Here is a 17,385-nt window from a genome sequence, read left to right on the forward strand (position 1 = left end):
CTGGGCTGCAGAGGAACTTGGAGTGGGAGGGAATAGATCCAGTTGTCAACGTCATCGTAGTTACTAATGATAAAGGGAGAATGAGGAAAGAAGTTTTGCTGAGGGAATATGAGAGCTAGGGGCTAAATTAACAAAAACACAATCGAAAGAAGGTAATCATCTCCAGGTTACTACCTGAGCCACGAGCTAATTGCACAGGGTCAACAAGTTAAATGAGCATGAATCAAAGACTGATGTGAGAGAAATGGGTTTAGATGCATGCGACATTAGCACCAGTATTAGGGAAAGAGGGAGCTGTTCCCATGGGTCCAGCTCCACCTGAATCATGTCGGGGCCAGAATGCTGGTGAATCGCATAACTGGGAATGTAGATGGGTTTTAAACTAAATAATGTGGGAGGTGTGGGGGGAGATGGTGGTGATGTAGTTCAGTTGCACGGAAAATTAAAATATCAAAGTTAAAGGAGAGGATATAAGTACAGGTTAGTGATGAGGCTGGTTGTTAACAGAAAATAAAAGAAAATACAGAAAATAAGTCCACGAGTAGGCCATTCAGCCCTTTGAGCCTGCAAGACCATTCAGTCTGATCATGGCTAATCATGCAATCTCAGTATCCTATGATCAGCCATCATCATATTGAATTGGAAAGAATCTGAGAACATTCTATTGCACCAAAGAATCATAAAATGTTCAGAAAATTTGATAATAGAACAAACTTAAAGGCTTTGTCTCTTATTGCATGAAGATTAATGAGTTAACAGCGCAAATACAGTCAAATGGTTATGATTTAATGGCAGTTACTGAGATGTAGTTCCAGGGACACCAGGTTGGGGAATTGAATATCCAAGGGTACTCAGTGTTTCAGAAGGATAGGCAGGAAGGTAAAGGAGGTGGCTTAGGTTTGTTAGTAAAGGATAAGATCATTGTTGTAATAAGAAGGGATTTTGGAACTGGAGATCAAAACATAGAATCAGCCTGGGAGAAATATGAAATAGCAAGGGAAAGAGGTTCCTGCTGGGAGTAATCTATAGGTCCCCAAACTGTAGTCCCACAGTATGTGACAGTACAAACTGGAAAATACTGGACCTTGTAAGAAATGTATGTCAATAATCATGGTGATTTTAATGTGCATTCAGACTGGATTAGTCAAATTGGCAAGTCTCTGGGGAGAGTTCATTGAATATATTGGAGATTGTTTCTTGTTGAGATATGTTGTGGAATCAACCAGGGATCAGGCTATTCTAGATTCGGTATTGTGTAATTAAATTGGATTAATTAACAATCTCATAGTAAAGGATCCTCTTGGGAAGAGTGATCTTAGTATATAAGAATTTCAAAATCAGTTTGCAGGCAAGAAACTTAGCATTCTGGAGTTATATAAGAGGTTTGCTCCGAATAGACTGGGCAGGAAAACTAAAAGGTAGGACAGTTGATGAGCAGTGGCAGATGTTCAATGAGACATTTAATTCCTTCCAACTAAAGTATATTCTAGAGAAGAAGAAAGATTGTAAAGAGGGAAAAGCATCCATGGTGCAGCAAGAAAGTTAATGATAATATAAAAGCAAAAATTAAGGCATTCCATATTGAAAAGCTCAATGGCAGGCTGCGGGATTTGAGAAATATTGAAAGATTAGATAAGACGAAAGATCTGATGTGATGTCCTCATTAGATTCCAACACGGGTTGAAACCAAGTTCACAAGGGATAAAAGCTTCTACAGGCTCAGCATCAAACATAGATATTGGTCCATACATGGGGCCAAGAATCTCAGGAATTCACTACCTTCAGCACAGCATTTGGAAGATATTGCTTCCACAGACTACCTTATGGTTTACCTTTCCAATCAAAATCAGCAAATGAACAGATTCTTAGAAAATGCATCTGCGTGCATATGCTTTGCTGATGTTATTGCAATATTGTGCTTTTGACCTTACAAAAATGAGCTTGATACTCTCTTGAGGTGTTAACTCCAAAGAAGATTTGAGAATTTTCCCCACTACCGAGGTTAGGCTCACTGGTCAATAATTCCCTGTTTTCCCTCTAACTCCCTTTTTGAATATTGGAGTGACATTAGCCACCCTCCAATCTGCAGGGACTGTCCAGAGTCTATAGAATCCTGGAAGATGACCACCAATGCATTCACTATTTCTAAAGCCACTTCCTTAAGTACTCTGGGATGTAGATTATCAGGCCTTGGGGATTTATCTGCCTTCAATCCCATCAATTTTCTCAGCACCATTTTTCTACTAATATTGATTTCCCTCTCACTAAATCTTGCATTCTCCAACATTTCTGGTATCTGATTTGTGTCCTGTTTTGTGAAGACAGAACCAAAGTATGCATTCAGTTGCTCAGCCATTTCTTTGTCCCCTATTATACATCCCCCCATTTCTGTCTGTAGGAGACCTATATTTGTCTTCACCCATCTCGTTCTCTTCACGTACCTATAGAAACTCTTAGTGTCAGTGTATTTTCACCTTCTTAATCAATCCCTTGGCCCTTCTTTGCTGAATTCCAAACTGCTCCCAATCCTCAGACATATTACTTTTCTTGGCCAATCTGAATGCTTCTTCCTTGGATTGGATACTATCTTTAATTTCCTTCATAAGCCATGGATTGGCCCTCTTACACATTTTGCTTTTGTGCCAGACAGAAATAAGCAGTTTTTGCAGTTCCCCCATGCATTCCTTGAATATTTGCCATTGCCTATCCATTGTCATCCCTTTAAGTAACTCTCCCCAATCTATCAAGGCTGACTCGAGCCTCATATCTTTATACTTTCCTTCATTAAGGTTCAGCACCCTAGTAACTGAATCAACTACCTCACTCTCCATCTTGATAAAAGACGTCGAGAGGAAACAGGGAATTTTGGACCAGTAAGCCTAACATCAGTAATGGGGAAAATTCTTGAATCCATTATCAAGTACTTTATAGTGGAGCTTTTGGAAAGCAGTGGCAGGATCAGACAGAGTCAGCATGGATTTATGAAGGGGAAGTAATGCTTGACAAATCTGTTGGAATTCTATGAAGATGTAACTAGTAGAGTTGACAAGGGGGAGCCAGTTGATGTAACATATTTGGGCTTTCAGAAAGCATTTGACAAAGTCCCGCATAAGAGATTATTGTGCAAGATTAAAGCGCATGGAAACAGGGTACTGAGTTGGAAGATCAGCCATGATCATATTGAATGATGGAGTAGTCGTGCAGGGCCAATTGGCGTCTTCTTCCTCTTCCTAATGTTTTTGCATTTCTATACTGTTTTAACTATTGCTAAAACATATGAGCATAGGATGGATGAAATGGTTAACATGCAATATGGTCTATTGACAGGTATCAACAGTGACATGGAAAAGTTGGTGAGGACGTGCAAAGTGTGGTGATGGAACATTGGGACCACAATTGATATACTGACAACATGTCTGTAGACCAAGGCAAATCTACATTTTTGGAATGTTACATCATAAAAAAGATCTGGAAGTGTTGTCAAACTGTAGAAACAATAAATGGACTCTAAGACGTCTGCACTTATAAATTTTACAATCTCTATCTCTGTATTACTAATTTTGCTATCATTCAATGTTTGCATTTTCACTTGTATCCTATAAGAGCTCCCTTTGGAAACAAATACGTTTCATTAATCCTTTTAATGAAAGGATTAATTTCATTAAGAGTTCAATATGCACGTGAGCAAACTAACTGCATGTTATTACATTACCACAGGTCACAGGCTCTTTGCACTGTACCACTCTAGACATGTATAATGTCTGGAGATTACTCTGTCCTTTACATATCAGTTTAGCTGAAAATAAACCCACCAGAGATCTTCGATTAAATGGAATCTACATTTTATTCACTTCATGGGTATTGCTGGCTGGCCAGCAATTATTGCCCATCCCTAGTTGCCCTTGAAAAGGTGATGGTGAGCTGCCTTCTTGAACCACTGCAGTCCACATGCTGTAGGTTGACCCACATGCCCTTAGTGGGGGGAAGTTCTTGGATTTTGAACCAGTGACAGTGAAGGAACAGCGATATATTTCCAAGTCGGGATGGTAAGTGACTTGGAGGGGAACTTGCAAGTGGTGGTGTTCCTATGCGTCATTAATGTTATATTTAGATAGAACAAGAATATCATTGTAGCAACTTTCTCTGCCTGGGCAGTAATCTGGCAAAACGTATCACCCATCCATTGTAGGACCACCTAATTTTTATTTCATTGAAATTAATGAGGTGAAAATTGACCCATGTTAGGCAATGGGTCTTCATTCCTGGGTGATGTCTGTTTCCCTTGTTTCTCAGGGAAACTCTTCAAGATGCTTGCCAATATTAAAATTATTACTTAAGTGCACCTTTTCTAACAGGTTCAATATTTATAGAAGACTTAATTATTACCAACAGAACTTCAAACTCAAAAGATGTAAAAATAAATAATGAAACTAGCAAAGAGAAATAGTTTAAATCTTATGGGTAAATATCTTTTTGATGCAAATTTGCCCCATATATTTTGAGAAAGCTTTCTGTTGGGCAATCATATTCTGCAAGGAATGTGCACATTTATTTTGCCAGCCTTCTGGCTTGTGCAATCCAGATCTTGATCTCTAGTTATCGACCCATTTTATGATAGCAATTCTGTTTTTAATTTTAGCTCAGTTTATCAAAACCCTCATCTTCCAAATCACTGTCACTTTCCTATTCCAAGGAGAATAGTCATAACTGTTCCAATGCTCCCTCATTAGAAGTTCCTCATTCCTGCTAGCATTGTGGTAAACCTTCATGTACCATTCCAGGGCTTTGTGTCTATTTATATTGTGGTACCTAGAATTATCCACAATAGTCTAGCTGCAAGCTAAGCAATGATGTTTAAAGTTCTAATTCCGACCTTTGTTTTTATATTGTAATCCATTACTTATAAACCCAAGTAACTCATTTGATTCCCTTTTCAACTTGCACTGTCATGTTTGTGTTTTTTAATACGGACACCAAGTCTCTCGTTCATCTGCATTTTGTAAAATTGTGTGATTTGTCTTTTAAAGTGAGAGGAGAAAGATCTAAAAGGGACCAGAGGGCAAATTTTTCACACAGACGGTCATTCATATGTGGCATGAATTGCCAGAGGAAGTGGTAGAGGTCGGTACAGTTACAACATTTAAAAGACATTTGGACAGGACATGACTAGGAAAGGTTTAGAGGGATATGGGCCAAACACAGGCAAATAAGACTAGGATTTGGGTGAAGTCCACATTGATACCATTGGGCTGCAGGGTTCCCAAGCGGAACATGAGTTGCTGTTCCTGCAACCTTCGGGTGGCATCGTTGTGGCACTGCAGGAGGCCCAGGATGGACATGTCATCTGAGGAATGGGAGGGGGAGTTGAAATGGTTCGCGACTGGGAGGTGCAGTTGTTTAGTGCGAACCGAGCGTAGGTGTTCTGCAAAGCGGTCCCCAAGGATCTTCCCCACAAATAAGACTAGTTTAGTTTGGGAAACATGGTCAGCATGGACAAGTTGGACTGAAGGGCCAGTTTCCATGCTGTGTGACTCTATGACTCCATGACTCTATGTGTATATCCCCTTTCCATATTATCATTGTCAAAGCATAATTTCACTCTTCTCTGAGAAACTATCACTTATCCAGATGTCAAAGGGAAGACAACTCCTGAAATATAAAGTATAGACCATAAAAGTCAACATTGATCAATCATTCCTTCAGCAACAATGTTTCCTTGCTCAAATAAGAATGATGACATGCCATGTAAGTTGACAATTAGTATTTCTTTGTTTGTAGAAGAATATTAAAGCATTCAAGGAGAGAACAGCAACGTGAAGAGATTGAAGTGGTTGAAGAGGCAAGAGAAACGTCTAGGTCAAGAAGTGCCAATCAGAGATCCTATGGGAAACTTGTTCATTAATCCTCAAAGCAAGGAACGTTGAAGATCATTGTGGCAAGCAATTCCCCTATGTCTGGAACCCTCCGAAAGTATCCGTTTCATGTGGAGAATTCAGAGGATTCTGCTGCAGTTAAGTAAATAGTTATTCAAGAGAAGTTAGACTATTAAAAATCTAAACTAACTCCTGCATAACAACTAAACTGGCCCAACCTAAAACATACACACTGAGCTACACCTGCCCCCACTCCCCTTACTCTCTGGGACCTACACCACCACTGCCAAAGGGACCTGAAATCCCACAGTGACCTCCCTCTCACTCGTGGATCTCTGACACAAGACCATACACACCCGTTTCCTTGGACTCTACACATACATGGGACTCCACAAGTCCCTGCCATGGACCCAACACCCTCAGCCCCTGCCGATGGACCTGACATCTCACCCATTCTCCCGGAACCCAACATTCCTCCCTTCCAGCTAGACCCAATATCCCCCACCCACCCTGACCTACCCTAAGTACTCCATCACTTATATGGCCCCCTTCCCATCTTACACCTTGTCCCCTTCCTGCCTGACACCCTCACCTCACACTTACCTTCCATACTTACCCTTTCACAGGAGCAGCGAAAGTGTCTGTCTGAAATGCTGGATATGCAAATCACAAAATACAGCAATGGCCAGGATGAAAAATGAAGCATGGTTTCACTCCCTTTGGCTATCCTATTCCACTCGGGACCTTTCAGATTTAAAACATGCTCTGCATTTCTGAAAGTTCCCTGATCAGAATTGCCTGTCAGAAATGCAGAGCTCTTGCAATCTGACTAAAGTTGCACTCCTTAGAAAATCCAGACCTAAATGTCCAGCAGACTTGTTGAAAAGTGCTGTCAAAGATTAGATAAGTAAGCTAAGCGGGACAGTCGGGTGAGAGGTGATGCTGTATGGTGCCAGGTAGGTAATGTCATCAGTGATTAGTTGTTACTGGTTAGGATAGAAGGTGGTGACAGTTAGGGTGCCAAATGGGTGAAGGTGAAAGGGTGATTGTTAGGTGAGAAGGTCATTATACCAGGTGGGCAATGTTCCAGAGTGTCAGATAAGTGGACAATGCTTAAGCTAGTTTGGGAGATGGGGAGCACATTATAAGGTTGGGAATGGGAGGTGGTGAGTCAGACCCAAGAGTTGCCATGGATCAGGGTTTGTAGTTATTGGGAGAGGGAGAGGTTAATGGTGAGTCATGGATTCAGCTTAACAGCTACCAAGAAGTTAGAGATGTTTCTTCTCTATTAAGCTATAACTATTAACTTAAGTGAGTTGGAACTCTCCAAATTCATTGACTTGAAGGAGCCAGACAGAGTAGAATTACACTGGAATTTTCAATTTCCCAGACAATTTGTAATTTCTACATTGTCCTGATGAGCAAGTAAACATGTATAAATGTGTACTCTCTCCTGGTTAGCAGCTCTGTTAAATGCATGGTCCTTATCGGATTGATTTAACCTACTTTTCTAATCAACCTGTTCAGAGATTTTATTGCACACTTCTGGAGCAGGTGGGGCTTGAATCCAGGCCTCCTGCTCCAGGGGTAGGGACACTACCATTGTGCCACAAGAGGGCCCTATCCTTACTGGATCTAAAGATTGTATTAGAATGACTAGAATCTGTCCAGAAACTGAAATTTATTCATAACCAAAATATATTATCCCTGCCAAAGAGACCCAATGAATTGTCCTGATTAATTTATCATTTTTAGTGAAAACTAATGCGGATTCCTAAAGAAATTAAACTGAAACATAATCATGTTGAGGGAAAGTGAACAGGAACATGGATTGGATACAAGTATTCTCTTTCCAACTATTGCATTATTCAAACCCCATTCTTCCAAACACAAAAGAGCAACAAATTGCAGTGTGCTGCTAGAGGTTACCACGATCAAAATGTATGCATCTTCGTAGATTAGGTTAAAGCAAAATCAAATAAAATGTTTTTGAAATATTGTAATGTTGTAATAAAACAGTCTCTAAATTGGCAGGAATTTCAGTTATTTCCATTATTTCACTATTTTTATTATTTTATTTGTGCAATATTGATGACATTGGGAAACTAGCTTTCACTGTGACTTGCAATTTAAAGGTGTGTTATGGTAAATGTCTGCCAGAGAAAACAAGAAATGCAAGAATGTGTGCATTATTTTCATATACAGCTTTTGTAGAAGTTCCACAAAAGGTTTTAATTATGGGCAGGAAGTTTCCACAAGTATTCTTGGTTGTGTGTGTAAATGTGGAATAGTTCTAAAATGGTAACGGCACTGTGAAAAACTAACATTATTTATCAACAAATTGAAAAGAAGATGCCAACTCCAAAGCTCTTCTGACAGTGCAGTACATCAGAGGTTTGCTGTACGATATAAACTGCAGCATTACCCACTGTTTAATTTCTTTTAGAACAAAAGATTGCTGCAAGACTTACCGCAGTTTCTTGCACAGAAACTACAGGCAGTTAATGTAAACATTCATGAGATCATTTTTGCTATATCTGACTGTTGCATCAGGTTAAAATGATTTGCCCTGTTGTCATGGTTACATAAATGCACACTTCTCACCCTCAACCTTCTTACCCTTACCCCAGTTAATGATGTTCTCACCTCCCCCTCAGATATCTCACTCGAGCTTAGAAGATGTTGTTGCCCACCCTCACCGGTGTCCCCTCATTCTAGTTCTTTAGGCATAGATCTTCATTTCATCTTCTCCCTGTCACCCTCTTTAGGCGCTCTCCCTCGTTCTTTTTCTAATTAATCTTGGCATTGTTATTTCCAGCTTCTCAGCTTTTATTGGCATTCTGTGCCATGCATGTTGGCATAACTGGAATGGGTAGGTTGTCTTATTGGGAAAACAGTTATAGGCTAGGCTTGTATCCATTGGAGAAGAATGAAAGTTCAGGGGTTGCCCATTTAAAAGAGGGATGAAAAGGTCCTTTTCTTAATGGATAATCACGAGTCTTTGGAATGGTTTTTCTGGTAGGGTGGCAATATTATACCTAAATTCCACTTTCCTGCTCTTGAGTGACTATTTCTTCCAACCTTAACTATATTCATTAATTGAGCCTCTGTAACCAGGATGTGATACTAAAAGTGAGGGGGCATGTCTTAGCGTGGTACTGACGTATGGAATCTGGAGGTATAATGAAGAGATGGCTGGAATACACATTTTAAAAATATTTCTATCTCACAATCAAATTGCAGAATTTCACACTTCTCTACATTATACTCTGTCTGCCATCTCCATTTTGTTGCTCACTCACTAACATGTGTATATCTCCATGCAGCCTCTCCATGGCATGCCAACAGCCTAGCTTTCCACCTGTTGTTATATCCTGCGCAAACTTAGACACATTACTCTCTGTCTCTTCACCCAAGTTATGAATATGCATTGTAAATAACAGAGACACCAAAACTGATCCTTGTGGACACTCCACTTATTCACTGCTTGCCAACATAAACAAGCCAAGTTTATGCCCAGTCTCTGCTGGGAATCCATTAATTTGCCTCAGGAACTGACAACTTTTCTCTCCCTGAAGGATTTCACAAAATGCCACTACAGTACACAGTGATGTTCTATTCTGTAGATGTGCAGCAGTAGCAGGTAGAATCCTTGAGTGACACTGAGAGTCATCTACCAACTTGGCCAAGCATGCACTGAATCCAAAGCATTGAATGTTCAAGTGAATGGGCAACTAAAATGAATTGTTTAACTATCTAAGTGCATGTCCTCATTTCTTTATAACCAATAACACATTCAAGTCATGGAAACCTTTAAATCCCCAGGCAGATTTTGCACGTCAGCCTTGTAATAAGAATTAGTTGAAGCTGGATCTTTATTAATAGAATCAGCCAGGCCTTTTACACTAAGATCATACAAAACCAGCCAGTTTAGTATGACTTAGTACTTCTATGGTGAGGGCAGATGGCATGAGGGGAAAGCAAGCAGTGGAGAACTTGTGGGTGAAACTGTAGAACCGTAAAAGTACTAAAATCACAATAACTGTCATATATAGATCACCTATTAGCAGCTCAGAAGTGCTGGATTGTATAAATGTTGAAATTAAGCAAAGGCAGAGTAGTACTGATGGGGATTTTAATCTTAACACAGACTGCTAGAGACAGACAAGCACTTGCCAGAAAGGTTGTGAATTTCTACAGTGTGTCAGGGATAGTTTCATACAGTAATATATCTTGTATACAACAAGGGGACAGCGACATTGGATCTAGTAATGAGCAATGAACCCGATTTAATCAGTGACCGAACAATTATTTGTATTTGTCAAATAGTGATCATAACATGATAAAGTTTCATGTAGCATTTAAAAAAGACAAAAAGGATTGGATAATAGACTTCCAGATTTAAGTAAGGCAAACTTAATGTGCTGAGGCAGAGACTGTCTAAAATAAGCTGGGAAACTCTGCTAAAGGACAAACAATTGAGTAACAGTAGAGGGTGTTCAAAGAAACATTTAATGCTCACGAACAAAAACAAAAAGTTGCTGGAAAAGCTCAGCATCTGTGAAGACAAAATCAGAGCTAACGTTTTGGGTCCAGTGACCCTTCCTCAGAACTGGTGGTAGCTGGGAAAATGTCAGTTCATATGCAGAAAATAGGGAGGTGGGTGGGGTAGGGAGTAAACCATAGGATAGAGCCTAAAGAGAGAGTAAGACAGTTGGACAGACAAAGGAGTTGCTAACGATCAGGCTGGGAGGGTGAACAGTTGTTAATGGGGGCTGTTTGTGACTAACAATAGGTAGTGTGTAATGGCAGGCTATGTGATACTAAGGCCTGGTGCGTGGAGTAGGGGGTTGGGACATGGGAGAGTTTAGGCCCTAATATTATTGAACTTGATATTGAGTCCAGAGGGCTGTAGGGTCCCCAATTGGAAAATGAGGTGTTGTTCTTCCAGCTTGAGTTGAACTTCGTTGGAACACTGCACCAGGCCAGAGACAGAGATGTTGGCCAGAGAACAGGGTGGTGTGTTAAAGTGGCAGGCAACAGGTAGCTCAGGGCCTTTTTTTGCGAGCAGAACGTAGATGTTCTGTGAAGCAGTCACCCAGTCTACACTTCGTTTCCCCAATGTAGAGGAGACCACATTGTGAGCAGCGAATGCAGTAGACTAGTTTCTGGGAGGTGCAGGTGAAGTATTGCTTCACCTGGAAGGTATGTTTCGGACCTTAGAAAGTGGGGAGGGAGGAGGTAAATGGGCAGGTGTTGCACATTCACCAGTTGCAGGGGAAGGTGCCTTCGGGCTGTGGAGGTGAGGGTGGGGGGGTCATTGGGGGTGAAGGAAGTGTAGACCACGGTGTCCAGAGGGTTCTTTCAGCTTTTATTAAACATTCAGAAGCAGCTTGTACCCTTGAGAAGGAAAAACTCCACCTCACAAAAAATAGACATGGACAGCTAAGGAGGTAGAGGGGAAAGCATAAAATTAAAAGAAAGGTCTTACACAAACACAAGAAACAGTGCAGATCCCACAGAATAGGGCAAATACAAAGATCATCAAAGGGTCACAAAGCAGCTAATAAGAGCGGCTAAAAAGAAATATGAGAGGAAACTCGCAAAGGACATAAAATGAAGTACGGGGAGATTTTAAAATTATATTAAGGAAAAGTGCCTGGGTAAGGGTAACTGGGTAAGGCCCACTGAAGGCTGAGAGTGGGGATATTGTCAATGACAATGAGGAAATGGCAAACATGCTGAACAATGATTTTGGAGTATTGCATGCAATTCTGGTCTTCCTCCTACAGGACGGATGTTGTGAAATTAGAAAAGGTTCAGAAAGTTTTACAAGGATGTTGCCATATTTGGAGGGTTTGAGCAATGGGAAGAGGCTGAATAGGCTGAGGGTATTTTCCCTGGAGTGTCAGAGGCTGCGGGTTGACCTTATAGAGGTTTATAAAATCATGAGAGTCATGGATAGGGTGAGTAGGCAAGGTCTTTTCCCCGGGATGGATGAGTCCAAAATTAGAAGGCATAATTTTAAGGTGAGAGAAGAAAAACATGAAAAGGGACTGAAGGAGTAACTCTTTCACACAGAGGGTGGTACATGTATGGAATGAGCAGCCAGAGGAAGTGGTGAAGGCTGGTATGGTGATTACAACATTTAAAAAACATCTGAATGGTTATATGAACTGGAAGGATTTTGAGGGATATGGGCCAAATGCTGGCAAATGTGACTAGATTTATGTAGGATATCTTGTCAGCATGGACGAGTTGGACTGAAGAGTCTGTTTCTGTGCTGTATATCTCTATGACTTTATGACACTGCAGTAAAGGAGGATAGCTTGCCAGAAATTGCAAAGGAATTAAGAGAATCAGGGACAAAGTCTAAATAAATTTAGCTAATTAAATTAAAAATAATGGGAAATTAATGGAACTGAAGAGTGACAAATCCCCAGGACATGATGGTTTCCATCCACGGGTGTTAAAGGAGGTAAGAGAGTACATTGTCAATGCCCTAAACATGAGCTTTCAGGGTTCCCTGGATTCAGGAGTTGTACTTCTGGATTGGAAAGTTGCTCACGTCATTCTGCTCTTTAAGAATGGTGACAGAGGGAAACCAAGGAATTACAGAGCAGTTAGTCTGACATCAGTGGGAAGGAATTTGTTGGAAGCTATAATCAAGGTTAGGGTAACTGATCACCTCGAAAAGATTCAGTTAATCAGGGAGCATAGATTAATGAAGAGTAGCTCGTGCCTGTCAAACCTCATATAGTTTTTGGAAAAGGTGACAAAGGTGGTAGACAAAGTTTATATGGACTTCCAGAAGCCTTTTGATAAAGTCCCGCACAACAGACTATTAACTAAGGTGAAAGCCCATGAAATTAAGGGAAAATTATTGACATGGATAGGAAATTGGTTGAGTAGTAGGAGACAGTGAGTTGAAATAATGGGTAAGTACTCAAATTGGCAGCAAGTGTCCAATGGTTCGCCATTATGTTAGGGCCTCAATTCTTCACAATATTCAATGTGGCATAATGACATGACAAGGCAAATATCTAAGTTTAGTGATGACACAGGTTAGGCAGCATCATAGACAGTGTTGATGACAGCATAAAATTGCAACAGAAAATTAGATAGATTGGGTGAATGGTAAAGCTATTACAGATGGATTTTAATACAAGTGTGAGGATATCCATTTCAGACCAAGAAAATATAGATCAGGATTATTTTGTAGCAGGCACAAAGTGATATACTATACAGCGGATGTCCAATGAGATTTGGGGGTTCAGCTGCACAGCACTTTAAAATGCCATAAAAGGTGCAGAAAAAAGTTAAGAAGGCTAACCGAATGCTGGCCTTCCTATCTAAAGAGCTGGAGTGTAGGGATGTAGACATTATGCTACAGTTTTAGCAAACACTAGTTAGACACCATTTAGATATCACAAGCAGATCTAGGCACCACACCTTAATAAGAATGTTTTGTCCCTCGAGGGAGTACAATGTAGATTTGCAGGAAGGTAGCAGGACTTCAGGAGTTAGGTTATGAGGAGAGTTTAGACAAATTAAGCCTTTATTATCTAGAATTTACAATATTATGGGGTGATCTATTCAAGGTCTTCAGAAAATTAATAGGGAAAGACAGAGTAGATAAAGATAAATTATTTCCACTAGTTGAAGATCCCAGAACCAGGGAGCATTGTTTAGAAGTTAGGCCAGGCCATTAAGGAGAGATGTTAGAAAGCACTTCTGCACTCAAAGAGCAGTGGAGGTTGGAACTCTCTTCCTCAAACAATGGGAAATGTTAATTCAATTGTCAAATTTAAGTCTGATATAGACAATTTTTTGTTAACCAAGGGTATCAAGCGATATGAGCCCAAAGCAGACATATGGAGTTAGGCCACAGATCAGTCATGATCTTATTGAATGGTGCAGCAGGCCCAAGGGGCTGAATAGCTTACTCCTGCTGTTATGTTCCTACGTTCCTATGTTCCTACGTTAAGGGAGTTATGCAGAAGGAGGAAAAGCAGTGTCCTCTTGCCCTTGCATAAACTTTTTTAGCCCCTGGGAATTGGTTCCTACTCAGCTACAAGAGGAGAAGCTGGTTAGTTGGTGATTTTCTGCTGAGCAATTAAGGTTAATTCTATTCTTAAGTCTGAGAGTAGTATAACAACTGGTAGTAAAGTACATAAAACAAACATATATTATGTATATATAATTGAATGCAAAAATCATGCAGTTCCTAGAACACATTAAGAATGGCTGGACAGGTGATGTACCACAGCTGCAGTATGTGGGTATTCATGGATATCAGTTTGGTCCAGAACGAACAAATGAGCGGCAATTATTTGAATTTCAAGCGGCTTTAACTCAGACCTTATGAGCTGGAGTCTACACAATGGACACTGTGATGCAAAAGGGAGAGGGGGAAATTGCCTGGGTTCTTTGTAGCAGAGTCAGGCACATCTCTTGGGGTTGGATCATGTGATTTGGTCAGGGTTGAAGGAGAGGTGAGCATGACTGTGAATATTGCAGGGAAGCGCATCCATAGGGCAGGAGCCTCGGCCTTTGTAATTGTCCGATATGTTTGAGGTTCTTTGAGTTTGTCTGAGTAAGGGTGAGGTCTGCACATTGGTTGAGTTAACTGACCATAGTACCATGAGAACTATGATACACAAAGTCTCTCTCTGCAGTAAAGAGCCTGAGTCCAGATGGTTGTCTTGTTGGCCACATCAGATAGGACATTTGTTCACGGCTGCAAAGGAATTTGTAATAGGAGGGGGCGTTTCCAGTTGTCATGGTCAATAAGGTACCAAAGTAACAAGCAGGATAAAGAAGAAGGAGCTTCTGCCTAGTCAGTATGATGAGTTGGGTGCCAAATTAAGAAACATAACCTCAAGGTTCAAAATCTCTGCATTATTATTTGAACCATATGCAAATTTGGGTAGGGCAAGCCAGAATAAAGAGATAAATGGATGGCTCAAAGACCATTGTGAGAGAAGTGGGTCTCCCTTCGTGGGACACCAGTACCAGTTCTGGAGGAATTGGGATCTGTATTAATAGAATGGCTCTAACTGTATTGTGCTGGGGCAGGTATTCTTGCCCATCGCATAACTTGGGAAATACAGAAGATTTTAAACTGAACAGTGTGAGCAAGGCATCAAATTTGGAAAGATTTGGTAAATCAAACAGTAGGGCCAGAATCTTACCATGCCGTTTGTGGTAGAATTAGGTGAAATGTTCAGTGAGGCCCATATCAAGGATTGAGATAATCTCATGGCATCCTGTATGCTTTTCGCAAGCAGTACGGTGAGATTCTCACTAAGGAGCAGCAAGTGCCCTTTGATCTTCCTACAGTACTGGCATTCCTTCAGACAACAATAACTGCTCCAACCTAGGTGTCAACCCCTGGCCAGGCTGGCATGGTCTAGTATCATGGTCTCCTCTTCAGGTCCTGGATGAAGAGGAAATCTTGCCTGTGCACCACCCCAACTAGTAGGAATTCCAGGACAATGCCTGAAAAGTGGGACACCAATTTTCCCCTGTCTCCCATGTCCAGAGTAAATGTAAGGAACCATGCAGAGCAGCTCCAGAATGGCAGTGTTTGTCTGAGTGCACAATGGCTATTTAAATATGATGCTGGCGTCAGACATGCTGGTGAATTCTGGAATCTCCAATGACTGGCGAATTCCTCTGGGAATGGCATGAAATAAGATGGTGTAGAAAGCAGGCATGGTACACACCATGAGGGCTGAAATGCCAATTAATGCTGATAATTTGTTAAATTGATAAATTTGTTAAAATACACTTGACATCACAGCAAGAATTGCTCGAACAAACATGTTGCATATTTCACAAAAAAATGTAAGATTTAGTTCTGGAGTCACGGCAAAAGAGAAAGTTACAAATAAGTTACAAATAAGAGAAATGGGAAGGGATAGATGGTACGAATATAAGAAGCAACACACAGATAAGACTAGACTTGATCAAGAGAGTAAAAGAATAAAACTAAAGGCTCACTATCTGAATGCTGTAGTATTTGAAACAAAATGACGAATTGAGTTCAACTAGAAATAATTTACAATCTGTTAACCATTACAAAGACAAGGCTGCAGGAAAACATGATTGGGACTGAATCTTGAAGGATACTGGATATTTAGGAATGATCGGAAGGTAGAAAAAGGTAGAGGGATGGCTGTGTTAGTTTGATTGAATTTTAAATTCACTTTGAGAGAAAAAGAGTGGGTCTAATACTTTATTTATAATTTAAATAGGGGCAATTGTGAGGGCATGAAAGCAAAGCTGACTAAATTGACTTGGTAGTTTAGATTAAAAGATAAATCAATAGAGATGCAGTGGAGATATTTAAGGGGATATTTCAGAATGTACGTTCCAACAAGTCAAAATAAAATCTAAGCAATAGACCACCATACATGGGTAACTACAAAGTTTAAAGAAAATATCAAACTAAAAGAAAAAGCATATATTTGTACAAAGACAGCTGGCAGGTCAGAAGATTGATTAGAATATTTAAAAAAAGCAAATAATGACCAAAAGATTAATGAAGAGAGAAAAAATTGAGTTTGAGAAAAAACCCACCAGAAATATAAAAATGGGTAGTTAAGAGATTCTCTAAATATTTAAAGAAAAATAGATTTAACAAAGTGAGTGATGATCATCTAGAAAGTCAGAATTAATAATTGAAGATAAGGAAATGTCAGATGAATTGAACAGGTATTTTGTGTCAATCTTCACTATAAAGCAACATTTCAGAATTAGTGATAAATTAGGAAATTAGGAGGGAGGAACTCAGGAAAATCACAATCATCAGAGAAGTGGCACTGAGTAAATTATTGGAGCTGCAGGCTGACAACTGCTCAGGTTCTTATGTGTTTCATTCTAGGATCTTAAAAGAGCTGGCTAGTGAGATAGTTGATGCATTGGTTTTAAATTTCTAAAACTGCCTTGATTCAGAGTTGTTCTCATTTGATTGGAAGATAGTGAATGTAACTCCTTTATTCAAAATGGAGAGAAACAGAAAGCAGGAAACCAATTAACTGAACATCTGTCATAGGGAAAATGTTAGAATCTCTTATTGGCAGGACATTTGGATAAGTTTAAGTTAATCAAAAAGAGTTAACATGGTTTTGTGAAAGCAAAATCATATTTGAACAACCTATTGGAGTTCTTTGAGGAGGTAACGTACTGTGGATAAAGGGGAACCGGTGAATATACCAATGAGTTAGATTTCCAGAAGGCATTTACTAAGGTGCCGCATCATAAGTTATTGCAGGCAGTAAAAGCTTATGGTGTAGGGGTTGGAACATTGGCAAGGATAGAACATTAGCTATCTAACAGGAAGCAATGACTAGGTATAAATGAATCAGAGATAGTAGGAACTGCAGATGCTGGAGAATCCGAGACAACAAGGTGCAGGGCTGGATGAACACAGCAGGCCAAGCAGCATCATAGGAGCAGAGAGGCTGACGTTTCGGGCCTAGACCCTTCATCTGATGAAGGGTCTAGG

At 40.2% G+C, this 17,385-nt stretch overlaps 1 long non-coding RNA gene across 1 annotated transcript in view; it reads left to right on the forward strand.

The window, feature by feature from the left end:
* LOC125484948 overlaps window positions 1–3,465 on the forward strand; it is a 6,776-nt gene extending 3,311 nt beyond the window's left edge. Inside the window, exon 3 of the long non-coding RNA XR_007263730.1 lies at window positions 3,328–3,465. This is a non-coding gene — a long non-coding RNA (uncharacterized LOC125484948). The remainder of the gene's footprint in view (window positions 1–3,327) is intronic.
* Window positions 3,466–17,385: the final 13,920 nt, after the last annotated feature.

The sequence above is a fragment of the Rhincodon typus genome, chromosome 15 (assembly GCF_021869965.1).
Source record: "Rhincodon typus isolate 14 chromosome 15, sRhiTyp1.1, whole genome shotgun sequence".
NCBI lineage: Eukaryota > Metazoa > Chordata > Chondrichthyes > Orectolobiformes > Rhincodontidae > Rhincodon > Rhincodon typus.